Source organism: Peromyscus eremicus, chromosome 15 (assembly GCF_949786415.1).
Source record: "Peromyscus eremicus chromosome 15, PerEre_H2_v1, whole genome shotgun sequence".
Lineage (NCBI taxonomy): Eukaryota > Metazoa > Chordata > Mammalia > Rodentia > Cricetidae > Peromyscus > Peromyscus eremicus.
In genome coordinates, this window is record NC_081431.1 from 89,677,726 (window position 1) to 89,697,017 (window position 19,292).

Here is a 19,292-nt window from a genome sequence, read left to right on the forward strand (position 1 = left end):
AATGGGTTATTATCCTGTAGACAAAATTACATCTCAGCTATTGCTGACTCACTGGCTTTGCCTTGAGCCTTTTAATCTCATTGCTAGACAAATTCATTTGTCTAAATCTATGCGTTGAAGGCTTTACTTCCCTCCTATGAAAATGCATGGGTACTGAGGAAACACAGCCCTAGAAGGGATATCAGGGCTCATAATCTCTATATATGTTTTATTAATATAGTGAAAGACGAAAATAAGAATACCATATGCTCCATTTAGAATTAGTGTTATAACCAGGTTTTTTGACAGTTGGTCTAATATCTTTGCTTTGTATAGCTAAGATTCTCTGTACAGACTTCTCTGATATGGATCACCACTGTCTTCTATGTGTATCTATTTCCCAATTTTATTTTGTGTCCAATTCCTGATTATTTAACAGAAACCTTTCTGCTTCCATTAACTTGGGTCTTATTTGTTGACTTGTATTTTCTCTGTGATATAAAAAAAAAAAAGATCTGAGCAAATGTTCTTAATGATGGAGGTAGATGTTGGGAACTATTAAGAAAAAGCTCAAGATGGAAAATTTGTAATCTTTTTGTAGACTTTCTGGGTAAGTGTGAAGCAAAATTGCCGTGTAAAGAAAAAAAATCTAGTTATAATTCTATTCACAAATCCTGCTTGATCCTGGAGAGTTATACATAGATGATGCTTGAAACTACTTGTTAAGGTATCATTTCCCTTCTATATGACTTAAAACACAGGCACACACATATTTTCTACAATGTTTCTGCTGAGGTTTTCAGTGGCTCACATGTATTAAAGGTACTGGAATTTAATAAGAAAATAAAATAAATCTGAGTATAAGACATCTTTGAAAATAATAAAGAGTAACTTTACCAAATTACCTTTCTGTGAACTTAAAAAATGTTGCAGTAGTGTACTCAAGTTCCATGAGGAAAATCGTTTAGGAGTTTAGTACTTTTGCTTTATAAGTTGCACTTCATTTTCTTGGACTGTGTTTTATTGTGTTATTATGCTACTTATAATAAGATTCATTACATGAAAAATGAAAAATAAAGTCAGATAAATGTGATAAAGCCTAAATAAGCATCCAGATTCTCTGAACAAACCTGGGATGGACCTAAAGGCGATAAAGCTGAAAAACACTTGCCATTTTGGTAAATTTGTACCTTGTAGATATGTGATTTTCTACACTAAATTCTTGACACTGAAGCAAATGATTTCTAAAATTCTAGGAGTCAAGGTAGGAATGGAAAGCATTTTTTCCAAATTTTATTGCTAGACAGATAAAACAGACAGAAATTATATAACAAAAGTAATGATACTTGTAAATATCAAGTCATTTCATTGCCCAATGCTATAACAAGTGATGGTTTATTACTATTGTCCCTCTTGAAATACATCCAGAGCCATAGTGTAGCATCTGTAATCATTGTACCAATACCTTTCTTTCTGTTTATGCCTAATTCTGAAAAATCATTATCTTTCATAATTTTAAATAGATAGAATTCTTGCAGCCCACTCGATCTTTGAGGTTTCTGTATCTGATTGTAGTCCTTTATGTATTATTTCTGCTAATATTTTATTCCTTTGAATTACTAAACCCTATCTGTATAAACTATGAGATGCATTTTCATGAAAATATGGCATGGCATGGTATGGTTTTGCTTATTGTGAGTAGAGGTTTTTCACATTTGCTAGTACCTTTTTGAATTTTTTTCATTTTGAAAATAAACTCTTGTTTTCATGCAATACATTCCTTTTTAACTTTCTTTTCTTTATTCTTTGTGTCTTTTACATCATATATCTTAATCCCATTCGTTTCCCTCTCCCTTCTAATCTGTCCTCTGTATCTGCACACACCCCCCTCCTAAAAAAAGGGAAAAAATAAAAAATCTCCTCATGGAAGCTGCAGTGTGACACAGTGAGTCACTCAGTAAACCCCTTTCTTCATATATCTTTATTTGCAAGTCTTCATTACAAACAGTCACTGGTTTGGTTTGATGTCTCTAGTTTCTACTACATTAACTATGCTGTGCCCTCACTATGACTCTTCTTGGACATCCTGTTGTTACCCTGTGTTATGGAGATCCTGCACTTTTGGGTCTACAGATCAGGTCCTTCACATGCTCCAGCAGATCATAGATGGGATGGATGTTGGGGTGAGCCAATTCACACCTCAGCTTCTGGGCCTGGGCAGCAGCAAGGTTGGTCCAACCACCATTTCTCCCCTGTTCTATCACCAGGGTGAGTTCTCCATCACTGACCCCCAACTGCTAATTTACCTCCTGCAGCAATGAGCAAGGGGTGGGGCCAGTTCACCTGCTTTCAGTTTCTCAGGGTCTGCTCTCTCACATGTACACCATCAGGGCCAGCTCTATTGTGCTTCTCAGGTGAGGTACAGGGTCCACTCTCCTGAGTGCTACAGTTGGTAAGGGGCAGGAACAGCCCTCCTGCTCTTATGACCCCAGAACAATCGCCTTCAGCTGTCTAGGGCATTGATGGGCAAAGGGTAGGAGGGAAAGACATCTCTCCTCTGTCCATACCACCACATGTCAGATGAATAATGGGGACAGTTCCCCTTGCTCACAAAATAGGGGCTGGGTCACTCTCATCTTCTACCACCGGGACATTCCTCTGTGCTGCCTAGGTGAATGACAGAGTCCACTTTCTTGAGTGTTGCAGCTGGTAAGGGGGAAGATCATCTCTCTTGTCTGTTGCAGATGGTAAGGGGCAAGGGATAAGAGGTGTATCTCTTCCCATCCCACACCACCGCAAGACAGATAAATAGTGGGGACAGCTTTCCCATGCTTGCAACTTCAGGGCTGGCTCACCTATACTTCCACCAACAAGTTGGCTCTATTGTGTTGTCCAGGCGAGGTGCAGGGACTGCTCTCAGTGTTGCAGCTGGTCGGGGTCAGGGACAGCTCTCCTGTTCTTCTGACCGTAGGTTATTCTAATCACACTTTCTCCTCCTCCAGCTCTTCTGAGATCCTCTCCAAATCACCATCTGTCCAACTCCAGGCTTTCTTTCTTGCTTTTGAAAAAAAAAAAAAAAAAAAAACCCAGACAATTAAGGGAAATAATCAGACCAGAATAAAAGAACAAAGAAAGAACATTAGAAACATACATGAACACATATGTGCACACACACACACACACACACACACACACACACTAAAAGTAAAATATTGGAAACCATAATATACAAGCAAAATACCACTAAGGTTTTTAAAACATGCCAAACAAAGCAATATGAAAAATTCTTCAAAAATTACTATTGAGTTCATTTTGTGTTAAACTTCTGCTCATGGACATGGTATATATGGTATATATATACCATATATACCATATATATATATATATATATATATATATATATATATATATATATATGGTTAGCCTCTTTTGAGAAAATTCATTTTTCCCTGTACTAAGTTGTAGCTTCTTGGTTAAGGTTGGAAGCTCCTTGTTGTGTTCCCATTACAGTGCTGGGACCCACTGAGGCTGGATTTGTGAAGGACCTGTTTACGCTATCAGTCTTTGTGAGTTTGTATGTGTACAAGTCCAGTTATGTCTGGAAGAAACTGTGTCCTTGGCGTATTCCAACTACTCTGGCTCTTACTAACTTTCTGCACCTGTTTTGCATGGCTCATTAGTCACATAAAGGACTGAGTATTTCAAGGAAGTTAACTTCTGTGTGTGCAATGAGATAAGTCATTGTTATTTTCAACAATACAGCCTTATCATCAGTTTGTGAAGATCAAACAATACCTATGACAGTAGCCTGAGTTGTTCTGGGGGTTCCATAGGACCCTTTGGCCAGCTACACAATTAGATGTAACCCATTCTTAGCGCTGGGGGCTTCACTTGGTGGCAGAAGATGTCTAGTTAAGGCTCTGTTCCCCATTATTTGATGGCTCCATTTAGACAAAAAGTCCTTTTCACATATATATTTATTTGACTTAATATTTTCCTCAAATTGTTTAACTTCAACAGCCTTTTGTATTGAATTGACTAATACCTTTTTACTTAGGAGATTCTCTGAAAATGATTCCCAGTTTTTTTTTTAAGAAAATCTATTAATTTATAAATGGTTACTTTTATGAAGGTCATGAATCATGTTTGTTTGTTGTAACATGGGTCCTGAAGCTAAGAAATTTCCCCACACTAGTGATTGAACCCAGAGCTTGACTGATTGCCCTTAATTTTGATGCTACTTACTTGTGGGTGAGCTCCTATTGGCTATGTCATAGAAGTGTGTGTGTGTGTGTGTGTGTGTGTGTGTGTGTGTGTGTGTGTGTGTGTTTGTAATATGTGTGAGAGTGTATGTGTGCTGAGTGCACATGTGGAGGTTACAGGATAATTCTGTGGAGTCAGTTGTCTCCTTTCACTTTTGTGTGGCTGCTAGTTGTCTAACTCATCAGACTTACACAGCGAGATCTTTTACCCACTGAACCATCTCACCAGCCCACATGTATGTTTACCCAGTTACTGAAAACATGAGTCCCCACCAAAGAGCACAGCAAAATACTTGTCTTTCATTACTTTGAAATTAATTGACACTCATAACTTCCTGATTTTATTATAGATATGAAATATTGAAGGATCAAGATAAGGAGGAACATTAGATGATGTCAGTGTTTATTTTTATCATCCTGCATATCCACATTTCCAAGTTGGGAGCTGGTTATTTGACTTCTAGGTTCTTCGTTTGTGGGTAAACTTATCTGAGCATTTATTGGCATCTGCCAGAGAGCAGATGGTTGAGGAAAGGCTGATTCCAGTAGGAGCTGATCCAACTCTTTCCTGCACCACTAGGACGTGCAGATGCTTGAGTTGAGCTCTATAAAGCAGGAAGAAAGATTTGAAGATTTTTAAATAAAGGATTTTAAGGCTACTGGAAATTGATTGGGCATGTTGTCACTGTTCCAAGGAATAACATGCATAGCAAAATAGAGAATGAGTGATAATATAACCTTTTCCCCAGATGTAAAGAACAAGAAAGCAAGAACTAAAGACACATTTTAACACTATTTTTACTTAGTTTTGACTATTTTATAGATACACACAATGCATTTCAATTGTTAGCTCTTTATATCCTCCATGACCAACAATATCTGATGTTTCCTTACTCTGTTCCAGTCTTGCTTTGATCCAGTATTTCCTTACTATTCTGTTTTTCCTCCTTTGGGGGATGGCAACATATATTCTCTGCCATTATGTGTTGCTTTTTGATTTTTACAATTAAGAGATTGCTTTGAATCTTAGAAGAGACTTCAGATCTTGAACATTTAGACAGTGTTGAGACTGTGAAAGACTATGTTTTTTTTTTGTTTTTTTTTTTTTAATTGAACTAAGCATATTTTGCGTTGTTAATGACCATGAGCCTGTGGAAGCCAGGGAGTCAAATGCGGTCATTTGAATGAGAAATGACTTCCATAGTCTGAGATATTTTAATACTTAACCCTCATTTGAGGATAGTATGTAGGTAGGTTTAGGTATTGCAACTTTGTTGGAAGAAGTATGTCACTGGAGGTGAGCATTGAGACTAAAAGCCTCTGCCCACGTTCAGTTCGATCTTTCTGTTTGATCCTTTCAGTTCAAGGTTTGAGCTCCCAGGTTCTTGTTTTTGTTATCCTGCCCTTCTACTGTTATGCCTCCTTGTAATGGACTCTTATCTTCCTGGAACCTTAAGCCCAATAATTTGTTTCTTCTATATGTTGTCTTGGTCATAGTGTTCTATCATAGAAATGGAAAGGTATCTAATACACCTGGTTGTGTTGTTCAAAATTTCCCATCATTTGCCCAAACTGGCTTACCCCAGTAATCAGATAAGTAAATACACTGTCATCATAGAGCCTTCATCCAGTAACTGATGGAAGCAGATGCAAAGATCCATAGCCAAACACCAGGCTGAGCTCCAGGAGTCCAGTTGAAGAGAGAGAAGAGGGATTCTATGAGCAGGGGGCATCAAGATCATGATGGGGAAACCTACAGAGACAGCTGAACCAAGCTAGTGGGAACTCATGAATTGCAGACCTACAGTTGTGGATCCTCCATGGGACTGGACTAGGCCATCTGCATAAACAAGACAGTTGTGTAACTTGATCTGTTTAAGGGCCTCCCTGGCAGTAGGATCAGGATCTATCCCTGGTGTTGAGCTGTCTTTTTGAAGCCCACTACTTATGCTGGGACACCTTGTACAGCTTTGATGCAGGGGAAAGTGCTTGGACCTGCCTCTACTGAATGTATCAGGCTAGGCTGACTCCCCATGGGAGGCCATACATTGTTGGAGGAGGGAATGGGGGATGGGTTGGGGCAGAAGAAGGCAGGAAGGGCAGGAGGAAGCAAGAGAGGGTTGGTATGTAAAATGAATAAAAATGTCCTTAATAAAAAAATTAGCATCATGGGATAGAACTGGTATTATAAATGGTATCATGGAGTACATATCATATTAACAGATATTTAGGATCAAATGAATAGAGGGGATTAAGCAAGGAAAGAATCCTCCAATTCTCTGATAATTTGATGACATCACATTTTTTCCTAAGTTTTTGTACTTCACCAACATTAGGCAATTAATAAGTATAAGGCCGCTAATGTGTAATTGAATGAATAAATTGGCATGTTGTCATTGAAGCTGGCTCTTTAGATATTTAAATGTCTCATGGTAAGGAGTTAGGACACATTTGAAATAATTCCTGATTTTAGCTCAGGCATATATTTTTGCAGAAAAGTTTTTCATGGTCATTACAAGTACTATTTGCCTCTACTCTTGATATCATAAACGTTTCAGTACCAGGTAAAAACTTTGAAAAACTACAAAAAAATGAAGATTCTCAGAGTGAATCTGTACTCCTGAGTCCTAGGTAAAATTTAATTTTACCCTTTAATCATTTGTTTCTGATAAAAATTCTTATAACAGATCATGCCACAACTCAGAGAAGGCAGATTATGACAATAGAACCAGAAATACCAAGTACCAAATAGGGCATGTGATTTACCGTACCCATGGAAGCTTTTCTAGCTCGCTGTGTGCAGGTTGACTTTTATCGGGTAATTATATTGAATCTTCTCCTAACCCTTTTGTTCCCTGGGCAGCACCATCTTTTGCATAAACCATCATCAGTATGCCTTCCTCATGCATCATGCCTGTGACAGCTTCAATGGTGTACTGAAGCAACAGCTCATCAGAGGAGCAGTGTGTGGTGATGATTTATCACAGTAACACATCATCAAAGGAAGGCAGCCAAATAATATACGGCCAGAAGCACTTGGAATGCTATGCAGGGCATATTTAGATGTGCAAGGGATGCAGGGAAACCTGGAGACTTCATTTTATCAAGCCTGTGTCCTTATCTATATATGGTATGCTCTGTGAATGAAGGCTATTCATTCACCTGATTGCAGTTTGTCCACCACACATTGATTTAGTTTCCATAGAGTCTTGGTAATTACAATTCAAATTTTGTCATGATGGAGAAATTTGTGATTACTAGAAGTAGCATAATATCACAAATACTTTCTTATGTAAGGGACACTCTAGAAATTCTCTTCCTATCATTTTTTTTTTCCTAGCAGGACATATAGTTTTTTTAAATGAATCATTAACTCTGGAAAACCACTTTCTATGTGAAATAGGTTCCCTTGAATGCCTACTTAATGAGTAACAAATGCTTTGCCTTGTGATTTAATACAAAGCAGAATAGCCTGTAACTTAAAAATAAAACTGAATATTGATAAAGTTCAAATAATTAAGAACAAACTTCACTGTCTTAACTTGGGTGATAATGAGAGATACAACAATGTATAATTTGTAAAAAAGAGTCTGAAGAAATTCTTATTTCCTTATTAGGGTCAGATAAACGTGAAATTATTGAGCAAATTTTTAAGCTATCAGCAAACTGAACCATTTATTTTCATTGAAGAATTAATTCAGGAAATTATAGTAATGATTAAAATCTTTATTGGATGTGTTCATCTAACTCATTTTTTAGATAATATAATTTACTTCAGTTTCCCTGTCATATTCTATATGCCTGTTGTCAGTCTTGGTCACATGAGAGATGACTAGAGCAACTTTAACACAGATGTACTGCAGAAAGCACAGCACTATCTCCTCTAAGGAGTTCTAATCCAGAAGGACAGAGTGTCCTATTGACCTGATTTTGACGTGTACATATGTCATACTTGTGGAAGGTGCTGCTCTCTGAGAAACACCTTTTGGCAAACCTCACATCACAGCATTTGTCAAGACTTTACCAATCCTCAGCCCCAGTTGAATGAGAAATATTTCCTGAGTGAGTTTTCTCTTTTCCATTCAACAGAAAGCTGTTGTCAACAACTTTATTGGGCAATAAAAAAGAGGCTTTAAGAAGACTAACTCATACATTTTGCTGCCAGCTTGTATTTCTGATATCTTCAATATGCAGCACTTTATTTTATGAGTTTAGATATAACATTCCCTCAATTCCTTCCTGCCCAGAGTGTGCTCCTATCAAAAATTTGTGTGCAACTTCTATAACACTTATCTACTTGCAATATATCATTACAGGATGTATATTTACCAGTGTGTCTTCCCTCACTAGGCCTTTAGCCTCTTGAGGACAAGAATTATGTTTTATCCATCTGTGAATTCTCAAGGGTAGAGTATGACACAGGCCAAATCTGCTTTATATGGAACAGTTTTATTTTCACTTATGATGACTTAAACATTTAAATACCTGTTTATCTGAAAGAATCTCTACTTGTACAGATTTATTTCTACTTATTCCTTTCAGAACATGTTTCTTATGTTTGACTGAAAATACATTAGCTGGAATTAGTTTGAATTGATTGAAAACCACTATTTGCTAAGGTTGTTGGTATCATTCAGACCAGTAAGGGGCATAGTAGCAGAAGCATATATCCACAACATATGTTTTCTTGCCAGAATACACACCTATTAATAGTGATTAGCTATGGTAATAACTATTTTAAATATTAATTAGTCACATAATAGCTAGTTTATGTTTATTTAGGAAAAAGCACATATAATGAAAAATATTATTGAATTAAATTTTCATATTCTGAAGCAGGTCCTATTACTGATTGATTTTTACAGGGGATTATGCTTGTTCACAAAGGTTTTGTCACCTCATCAAGGATATGCAATTAGTATCTAGTTCAACAAAAATAGAATCCAAGGTGTGCAAACTATAGCTTATATTCTTGAATCTGCAAACAAAAAGAAGATATTAAAAACTCATTCATGGTTGGATGAAATGGCTAAAGCTTGCCACAAATACTGAGAACCTGAGTTCATGTCCTTGGACCCATATGGCAGAAGGAAAGAGTCAATATTAGCAAATTATTGTTGGACACCCGGGTATGAACACACACACACACACACACACACACACACACACACACACACACACACATCGACACATACATACACAGAGACACAGGCACACACACACACTTAGACACACACAAACACATAATATTATGATACACATGCACACAGACACACACAGTATTATTAATATACATACATTAAAAACATGATTAGGTTCTGTGAAGGGTTTTCAATAAATAGTGACAAAAGAGTTCCTGGAGAAGCATAACAAAGCTGAGTCTTAATCTTTCTCTTCTATAAAGATTAAGTTTTAACCAAGAAGAAAAATGTTCAAGCTGAAGCTCTGGTAGAGATCTCAGGGACTAGAGAGGGAAATCTAGTCTCCGTTCTCAGAGTTAAGAATAGTGATGATAAATGAAAAGTTTGGTTATCAGGCTGACTTGCATTAGAAAACTTAGAAGAGTGGAATAGCAGATGGTAGGTCCAACCCCTGAGATTCTTCATGGAGGAAGTAGGGTTCACAAGTCTTATTTATAGCATATGGTTGCTTGATGGTATTGTTTCTGATCTTTTAAACATTTATATATGTGTACTATATTTGAAGTATTTTTGCATCTAATTTCCTTCCTCTAACTCCTCCTATGCACTCCTACTACTTCTCAAGTTCATGGCCTCTTAACTCCTTAATTATTATAGTTACATATATACATATAAGTTTATAAATTGAACTTACTGACCTAATTTAATATTGCTCATACATATATGTGTCAAGGGTTGACTGGTCCAGAGTGCATTACCTATCAGGGTGTTTATCTCTGGAGAAGATTATAATGTCTCCCTTTCTCAGAAGTCATTAATTGCCTGTACCTCTTCAACTAGGAGGGAAGCCTTATGAGGTCTCCCCCATTCTAGTTGATATATTAACTGGTATTATCATTGTACAAGTCATGTTTTGGAGAACATGATTTTGAGATTTCATGGGTATAGCTTCCCGGTCATACATAGAAGACACAATCTATCAGCAGACATCCTGGTCCTCTGGCACTTACAATCTTTCTATACTTTCTTCTATAATGTTCCCTGAGACTTAAGGTTAGGGTTGGTTCTGTTGTGAATGTATCAGTTAAGACTCTTTCACCTGATTGTCAGTTGTTATCTACAATTGGAGCAGCCATTTCTTTCTGTAATTGTCTCCATCTGCTAAAAGACACAATTTTATTAGATTTGGTATTAGAAAATATTACTCAAGAAAAAAATGTATTTTGGTCAACTGAAGTTCAAAAATGAAAATGTGCTTTCATTTTTCAAACACTACAATGTATCTACACTGGAATATAACTAATAGTCAGAAAACATTCCTTAGGAGCTAAACCCAAAGCAATTGAATTTAAATTACTTATACCATTTCTTTAAAAACAAAATTCATATAAAATTGTCTTTTAAAATATGAGAACTCAGTGGACAATAGAAATATATAACTATTTAGAATAAAAACAATACTGATTGAAGTAAACAACGTGGACCTATAAAGACAGTAAGTATCCTTATAGAATCTAAACACAAACAACTACTCATTCTCTAGCACCCACTAATTTGAAATTATAAATTCTATAAAAGAAGACAAAGATATAGTGCCATTAGTTTAAGCAGTTCTGACCACCTGAAAAAGAGTATAGCAATCTTTTCAGAAGACAACAAAGAAACCTGATTTTTAGAATTATCATCTGTCTAGATTATGGTAATTATATTGCGTGTGTGTGTGTGTGTGTGTGTGTGTGTGTGTGTGTGTGTTTAAATTAATCAAGCCATGTCCATAAAATTGGTGAATTTTATTTTATCTTAATTATACTTCAACATGATTTAAGAACTAATAAGGAGTAACAGTCTCCAGGTTGTATATGAATGTCTTCTTTTGACTTTGATTAAAATACAAAATCTTAAGCTTTCAATACAATGTTACATGAAATGTTTAAGCTGTGTTGTTGTTAAATAGTCCACTTGCTAATATTATTTCACTCATTTTCCTTCAATATAAGCATTGGATTTATGTTCTTGTTACTTCATATGAACTCACCACATTTATTTTTAGTTTCTTTACTTGAAATGGACACTATTTTTTTTTAATTTAACTTAATTTTATGTGCATTGGTATGAAAGTGTCAGATCCCCTGGAACTGGAGTTACAGACAGTTGTGAGCTGCCATGTGGATGCTGGGAATTGAACCAGGGTCCTCTGGAAGAGCAGCCAGTGCTCTTAACTGCTGAGCCATCTTGCCAGCCCTGAAATGGACACTATTGAAGGTTTTGTATTCCTTGTTAACTTGTCACCAGAATTATGATGTTTTCCATTGCCTTGGAATATTTTACCTGAACAAATTGTTCGGTTCTTAAATGTTCTTTGTGCTTTGAGGTCATATAATGATAATGTCTTGATTAAGCTGAAACAAAAAGAAGTGTATAAACTATACACAATTAATTCAAAGTTCTATATTAGTGTTTTATGATAAGGATACTGGCACTCTTGTTCAGATTATGAAACTAGTTTTTTCCTTAGATAAGTAATTCAACATTTTTGCCTTAATTTGTCTTCAAAGTGAATATAATTGCAGCTAAAATGTCAACCTATTCCCACAATCTAAGAGTAATATTAATAAAGAAATAATATGCTATTTTGGTAGGGGATTTCATAGTGTGAATAATCCAAATTTAGTCTAATACAATTTGTTTTCTTTATGTGATACTTTAATCCTATAACATTCTATTTTGTAAAGAATCAATTCCCTCAGTCATTAAATATTTTTATATAATTCCTGTTAGAAGTATGCTAGTGTCTATGACAGAGACTACATATAGATTGCCAAACAGGATAAATCCAGTTTTAGTTTTACATAGCTTATAGTTTAGAGAAGAATATAGACATCAATCAAATTATCATTCTGGTAAGTGCTCAGGAGATGAAATAACTTCTTGGGTGGAAGGAACCTTAGCTCTACGACCATACACATTGGTGGATTCAAACTACTACTATAAATAAGCAGAAAGGGAACAGTAAATTGTCCTGGGAATATCATCTTTGGGCTAGAGTCAGGATGCAGGAAGAAAGTAAGAGTAGTTTATACAGTGAATGAAAACAGGCAGGGGTGGTGAGATGACTCATTAGATAAAGGCACTTGCTGTCAAACCTAGTAACCAAGTTCTATCCCAGAACACACATGATAGAAAGAGAATAGATGATGAAAAGTTGTCCTCTGACTTCCATATGCATACAGTGGCATGCAGCAATACCACACATGAGTAAGTAAAATCAATAGAAAATCAAAGCAGAGACAAAAGGGCTAGGAAGATGGCTCAGTGGATAAAATATTTCCTTTGCAAGCATGGGAATGTGAGTTTGATCCTCATCATTTATGTAAAATCCACAGAAACAGTAAATCCCTTTAGTCCCTCAGCCAGGAATATAGAAACAAGTCGATTGCTGGGCCCTGTGGACCAGTCAGGCTAGGGAATATACCAGATATCAACCTCTCCTTTCTGTAACCAAAACTTCCATGCCCCCCCCCCCCCAACACACACACATTCATAAAAAGCAGAAGCAGAGATTCTGTGGCAAGGATGTTAGCTAGAACAATGTTAGTCCATCATGAGTCAAAGCTAACCAGGATTAAAATGAGCACAAAGTAAGGATGAAGAGGGCACCAGTCAGCACCCACAATGATTCTGAGAATATTCTTCTGATGAATCCACCACCTCTTATGTATTTCCTATGTTTTGGATCCTCCCTTCATCCATTTTCACTTGTTATCTATGATCATTTCTCCTTGGTACATCTTTCTTTGATTCTTCTGTACTGCCTCTTTGTGTTTGCAAATATTCTCCTTCACAAATGAGAACCAATGGTGCAATCTAGGATGCTCTTCCCGTGGAAAGGTATAGAATTAGTTACATTCACAAGGTACTCTTTGACATAAAACAAGTCCTCAACTTTAGATGAGTAAGACATTGAATCTTCAAGAGTAAATTCAGCATTCTTCCTCCCATACTAAATTTACAGAGTTCATGAGAGCAACTTTCTTTAGAGTGTAACATGGAGAAATTTATCCCATTCAAAAATTGTAATCAAGAAACAGTTTCTACAGTTGTTGTACTAAAACATTATTCCAGAAAATGGAAATGCTAGAAAAATGGGCTATGTCAGTTTGGGTGTGAGCACTAGGAGTTGACCAGGACAAAATGGTTAGTAAAATGAAAATTGTAGTTAGATTGTCATCAGATGTGTCCACATCAGTCAGACTTATGTTGAAGTGTGTGGCTGTTCAGCAGAGATTTCAAAGAAGCTGACTCGTGAGTTTATCCTATTAGATAATGACTAATTAAGAAAGTAAAGAACTCCTGGCCAAAGAAAAATCATTGAAATGATTCCTAATGATATTCTGCTATACTCACGGCTTGGTGCCTTGTCCAATCATCATCAGAAAGGCTTACTCTGGTAGTAGATGGGAATAGATGCAGAGGCTCAGAGCCAGATACTATGTGGAGAGATAGAATCTAAATGGGAGGTCTCTATTGAGTTCCTCCCCTCAGAACTCAGGAAACCTCAAGGGAGAATGAGAATCAAGACTATATGAATCTGAAGGGAAGGAGGACACCAGGAAATCATGGCCCACTGAATCAACTAAGAGTCATGTATGTGCTCACAGAGACTGAAGCAGCAAGCACTGGAACTGCATGGATCTGCACCAAGTCCTCTGCATATATGATATGGATGTTAGCTTGGTGTTTTTGTCAAACTCTTAACAGTGTGAGCGTGTGTATGTCTGATTCTTTTGCCTGTTCTTGGGACTCTTCCTCCTATTGGATTGCTTTATCCAGCCTCCGTTATTAGGGCTTTTGTATTGTCTTATTGTATTCTCTTTTGTAAGGTGACTCCTTTCACTATGTGAGTCCCAGAGATTGAACTTTGGTCATTAAGTTTAGCAGCCAGCAGCTTTGCTGAATGAGCCACCTTCCCAACACCCCAAATTTTATTCTGATTATTAGGTTTCTGTTTTAATATGACAATTACACTCATGAAAAGAATTTATGTGATGGAGATAGTCTGCCTTTTTTCAAGTAAGTGCAAAATGAAAGATGATATAAATTTAATTTTTGCATAAATTTCACTCACCATTTTCAGTCACTTCTTATTTAGATATTGTTTCCCTTTTTTAGAAATTCCATTTATTTTAAGACATTAACCAATGACTGAGAGTGATTATTTTCAATATACATCATTTTCATGAATGCATTCTCAAAAGTTCTTCCAAGTTCTCACTTTTCCATCTCTCTCATTTGTTCCTGTCATAACATGATAACCACACAACCCTGGCTAGAGCTCTCCAGGGAATCTATTTTGGCCTTTATGATACAGTCAATTCTTTCCGCATTGTGATTCCTAATATACTTAAAGGAATCCCAGAGTAAACTGTAAACCCTTTGAGGAAAGACACAGTATCATTCTCATTTTAATAATCATATTCTGCATAATATTTTATAGCAAAAATTTTAGGAAATATTTTCAAATTTCTGTTTTATAAATTATACGTTTATAATAAGGCAATGTACAAGACCAGTAGGTATGATTCAATTTAGCTGCTTTAGTAGCTTAAGAAACTGAGGCTTGCAAAGATTAATCAACTCACTTTTTCCATCTTAGTAGCTAACTGCTAGAACTTGGTCTGCAGAGACTTCATTTAACCCAACATGATTAGAAAAACTGACGGAGAGGGGATGGATGGGGCTGTTCAAGAATATCATGCCTGCCTGCCGGGCGGCGGTGGTGGCGCACGCCTTTAATCCCAGCACTCGGGAGGCAGAGCCAGGCGGATCTCTGTGAGTTCGAGGCCAGCCTGGGCTACCAAATGAGTTCCAGGAAAGGCGCAAAGCTACACAGAGAAACCCTGTCTCAAAAACAAAAAACAAAAAACAAAAAACAAAAAACAAAAAACAAAAAACAAAAAAAAAAAAAAAAAGAATATCATGCCTGAGTGAACATTCAACCTCCTATGTGGGAGAGAATCTCTGCATAGTGCAAGAGTCATGGAACATGCAGTAGAGGCACATCACTTGTAGAATCAGAAACCCAGTGACAGAACATCACTCAACAATCCCTTTACATAATCAGCTCTCCTTGCCTCTTGTTGCAATGTTAGGGAAATAATCTACCATTCCTCTCAGGAATTTGTTCTAATGTCTTCTGCTTTCAAGTAAAAATTCTTCAACATTCACCAATTTCATAAATTATGTTTCACTTGAGATTTTTTTTTAATTTAATGTTTGTGTGAGTATCTTTCTCTTTCTGTGTGTGTTCTTCATTTTAGTTATCTGAGGGGTTCAGAAGAGGGTGTTGGGTACCCCTGTAGTGAATTATAGACAGTAGTGAACTATCTCATGTGGGTTCAGGGAACTGTACTCTGCACCTTTACAAAAAATAGGGAATACTCTTAACTGCTCAGTAATTTCACCAGTCCTGGTATGGTTCATTTTGAATTAATTTCATTTCTAAGAATTCTCTTGAGCCAAGCACGGTGGCACATGCCTTTAATCCCAGCACTTGGGAGGCAGAGGCAGGCAAAAATCTCTGTGAGTTTGGGGCCAGCCTGGTCTACAAAGTGAGTTCTAAGACATGCTCCAAAGCTACACAGAGAAATCCTGTCTTAAAAAAAATTATAAAAAGAAAGAATACCTTCTCAGATGTATCATTAATATAGAGTAAAGAAAAATAGATGCAGAATGTACAAGGTAGAAAGGGAATTAATTTTAGTTTTGAAACTGACACATTAATCCTAAACTGAGTATTTGACATAAGATTGAGTTTTCAGGAGTGGAGTAAGACATGTTTGTTTTGTTTTGTTTGTTTTTGTATAATATTAAGAACTAGCCTTAATATTACACTTTCCAGGAGCCCAGAAGGGACACTACCAGCTGGGTGGGAATGAATCCAGATTCATGGAGCTCTCTCATGGAACTCGTTTATTTGTCCTCATTATTCTGCCTGCTTCTCTAGGGACACATCTATACCTTTTCCATGCCAGCACGTCTTCATGTTTACAATACAACATAAGAATTGCAAGGCCCCCAACAGAACCTTCCTGGCAACTTCATTTGCAACCCAAAAAGGGGGAAGGGAATACAGATGGAGTTAGATAGAAGCTGGAATAAATCAGAGAAGGAATTTGTGTGCTAGTAATATATCCTTACTGTGGTTAGGTGAAAACATTATGGGTCTATCATAAACGTGCTCAAACTATAAACTTACAGGTGATAAGGTACAGAAATCTGTAAGTCACTAAAAATAAAACTGCCACTGTTTTTCTCTGCTACCAGTGTTCTGACAGGGTGGGGTAGGAGTACTAATATCTAGTCAATATGCATCACAGCTTGAAGCACCAGGTGAGAGAAACGCCCTTTGATCTAAGGAGTTGCTCTGGGGCAGTGGAAGAGCTGAACTTGATTTGCACAAGAAACAAACTATACACCTAGGAGGCCAGGCACTTGGCCTGGGAGCCAGGTTGTCTCCGAAAGGACATTTTACCTAGTCTAGGGGCTTCAGGCGCCTAGCAGGTGGTGTGGTAGCTGTTCTGTTTCTCTCTTATCTTTTAATGCTTTGTTTGGGGTTGGCCCTATCTTTGGACCTGGCTAAAAGGAAATATTTAGATACTCAGTTCAAATGCTAAAAGGAGAGTTGGAGCTCAGGGCCAGAAAGTTCTGCCTATGTGACTTTATCCAAATACTTTGAGCCTACTGCCCCAGACAGAGGTTCACACACATACACACATTCTGGGAAAATTATGAGCACAAGAAATTCATAGCAAGATGTAGCTGAATATTAAAGCTGTGTAGCACCACATAGTCCATGCTAGATACTTTCTACTCGACTGACCTCAAGCCTGGTCAAGGTATGGCTTATTGTATACAGCCGGACTTTTATTTCCTATTCTTGTGTCTCGACAGTTTGTTTTGAGAGCAGAGGAAACACAGATTGTGCAATTGGGATAAACCCCCTTTATTTCTTTAGTGGCCTGCTCTGACTGGATCTTGTATTTAAAAAATATCAGGATTACTAGCTTTAATAATATTTGAGGGAGTAAAGGAGATCTTATTTCAAACATCCCCCAATTGGTGAGAAGAGTTAGCTAGATTGCCATGGGTGATTCAGAACACGCGTAACCAAATTTTTCTAGTTATTTTAGGGACTTAGACCTCTAGGGAGGTTATAATTTCTTATGACCTAGATCGATACCTATTGCTAATATAAAGAATGTAAGTGTCCTGAGGATTATATAGATTGTGACTAAAAGGGGACAATTGATATTACAGTTTTTAATGTGATAATGAAGTCTTACTTTCAGGCAATTGATAGTAGATAACATAGCCAAATAAAAGACAAGCAAGTGGTCCTAGACAGTAAACATGAGAGTCAACCATTGAAATGGACTCAGTGGGTAAGGGAAGGGCTTAGTGTCCTATTTACCTATAACTTAATTTGGCACCACATGGAATCATCTGTCAAGGTGAGAAGAGAGTCTCAGTTGAGGGTTGTTGAAATCATATTGGTTTATAGTCATGATTGTGAGTGATCATCTTGATTCTTGATTGATATAGGAGGGCTTAGCCCACTGTGGTCAGCCCCATTTCTTGGGCAAGTGGTCCTGTGCCCAGTCCCGCGGGCCAGGTTATTTGATGAGACCCGAGGAGGCACCTCCTGAAAGATCAATGGGGGTGAGAGAGAAAGGAGACCAGGCACATAAAGGAAGACAGAGTCAGTCTGAGTTGCGTCGAGGTCTCGTTTATTGACTGGGTGTTGAGGCTTATAAACAGGGCTTCAGGCAGGGTGGGGGAGCAGGAGAAGCACGGAGAGAAGGATGGAAAATTCCTAAGGGAGGGTGAGGTCATTTTGGTCCCAGGCCCCTGCATCTGGCTGATTAGCAGGTACTCCAGGAAGTTGTACAGCCTGAGGTTAGGCCAGGAACTTCCTGCCTTTGTAAGGCTTGATAAAGTAAGGACACCGCTGTCCGGAATCGGTCCCCAACAGTTCCCCCTCTTTTCTCAAAAATGGACCAAGTCCATGTGATCGGGGTGGCTAAGGTCCGAGAGAGTCCCTGTCTTAGGCTACACAGGGGGCTTCCCACGCTTGGCAGCGTGCCGTGTTGAGCCGGTCTCGGGCGACCTCTGTACGCTGTTGTCTCTGGCGTGGGCCCTATACTATTCCCGTCATTGAGTACCCTCTAGCAGGACCGTGGGGACGTTAGGGCCTTAGGACACTGAATCTGAGTCCTTGATGGGGCTCCTGGCTGGCCTCCTCGGAATCTACTCTGTGATAATGAATCGAGACGTGTCGTGGTAAGGCCGAATCAATCTGATTTTTTATAAACCGAGTCAACCGCTGAAAGGCCCAGGGACCAAAGATCAAACCACCTGTGCTGATTTTCAAACTCCCTTTTTCTTTGAGCCAGCCTTTCCCTTAATTTTTCCATTGATTCCCTGACAATACCAGTATGGTCGGCATAAAAGCAGCATTCTCCCTTCAAGGCTGCACATAATCCCCCCTCCTTAAAAAATAGTAAATCCAGACCTCTTATGTTTTGTAACACAACCTCAGAGAGCTAGGTTAAAGATTTCTCCAGAGCAGAAATGGATCTTTCTATGGCCTCTAGGTCAGTAGTCATAGCCATTTGTAACTGCATAAGGTGGTTGCTCTGCACGAGGGCAGTAGTTCCTGTACCAATTCCTGCAGTGATGCCCCCAATACCTAACAAGAGGGCAATAGTCATAGACACAGGTTCTCGAGTGTATCTGCCTCTCTGCTCAAAGAATTCCATATCGGAGACTAATTGGACCAGAACATAGAAGTTTTCCCATTATCAATGGCAAAGCGAGCTTCCCCTTATTTAGTTTTTGCCATCTGCAAGTA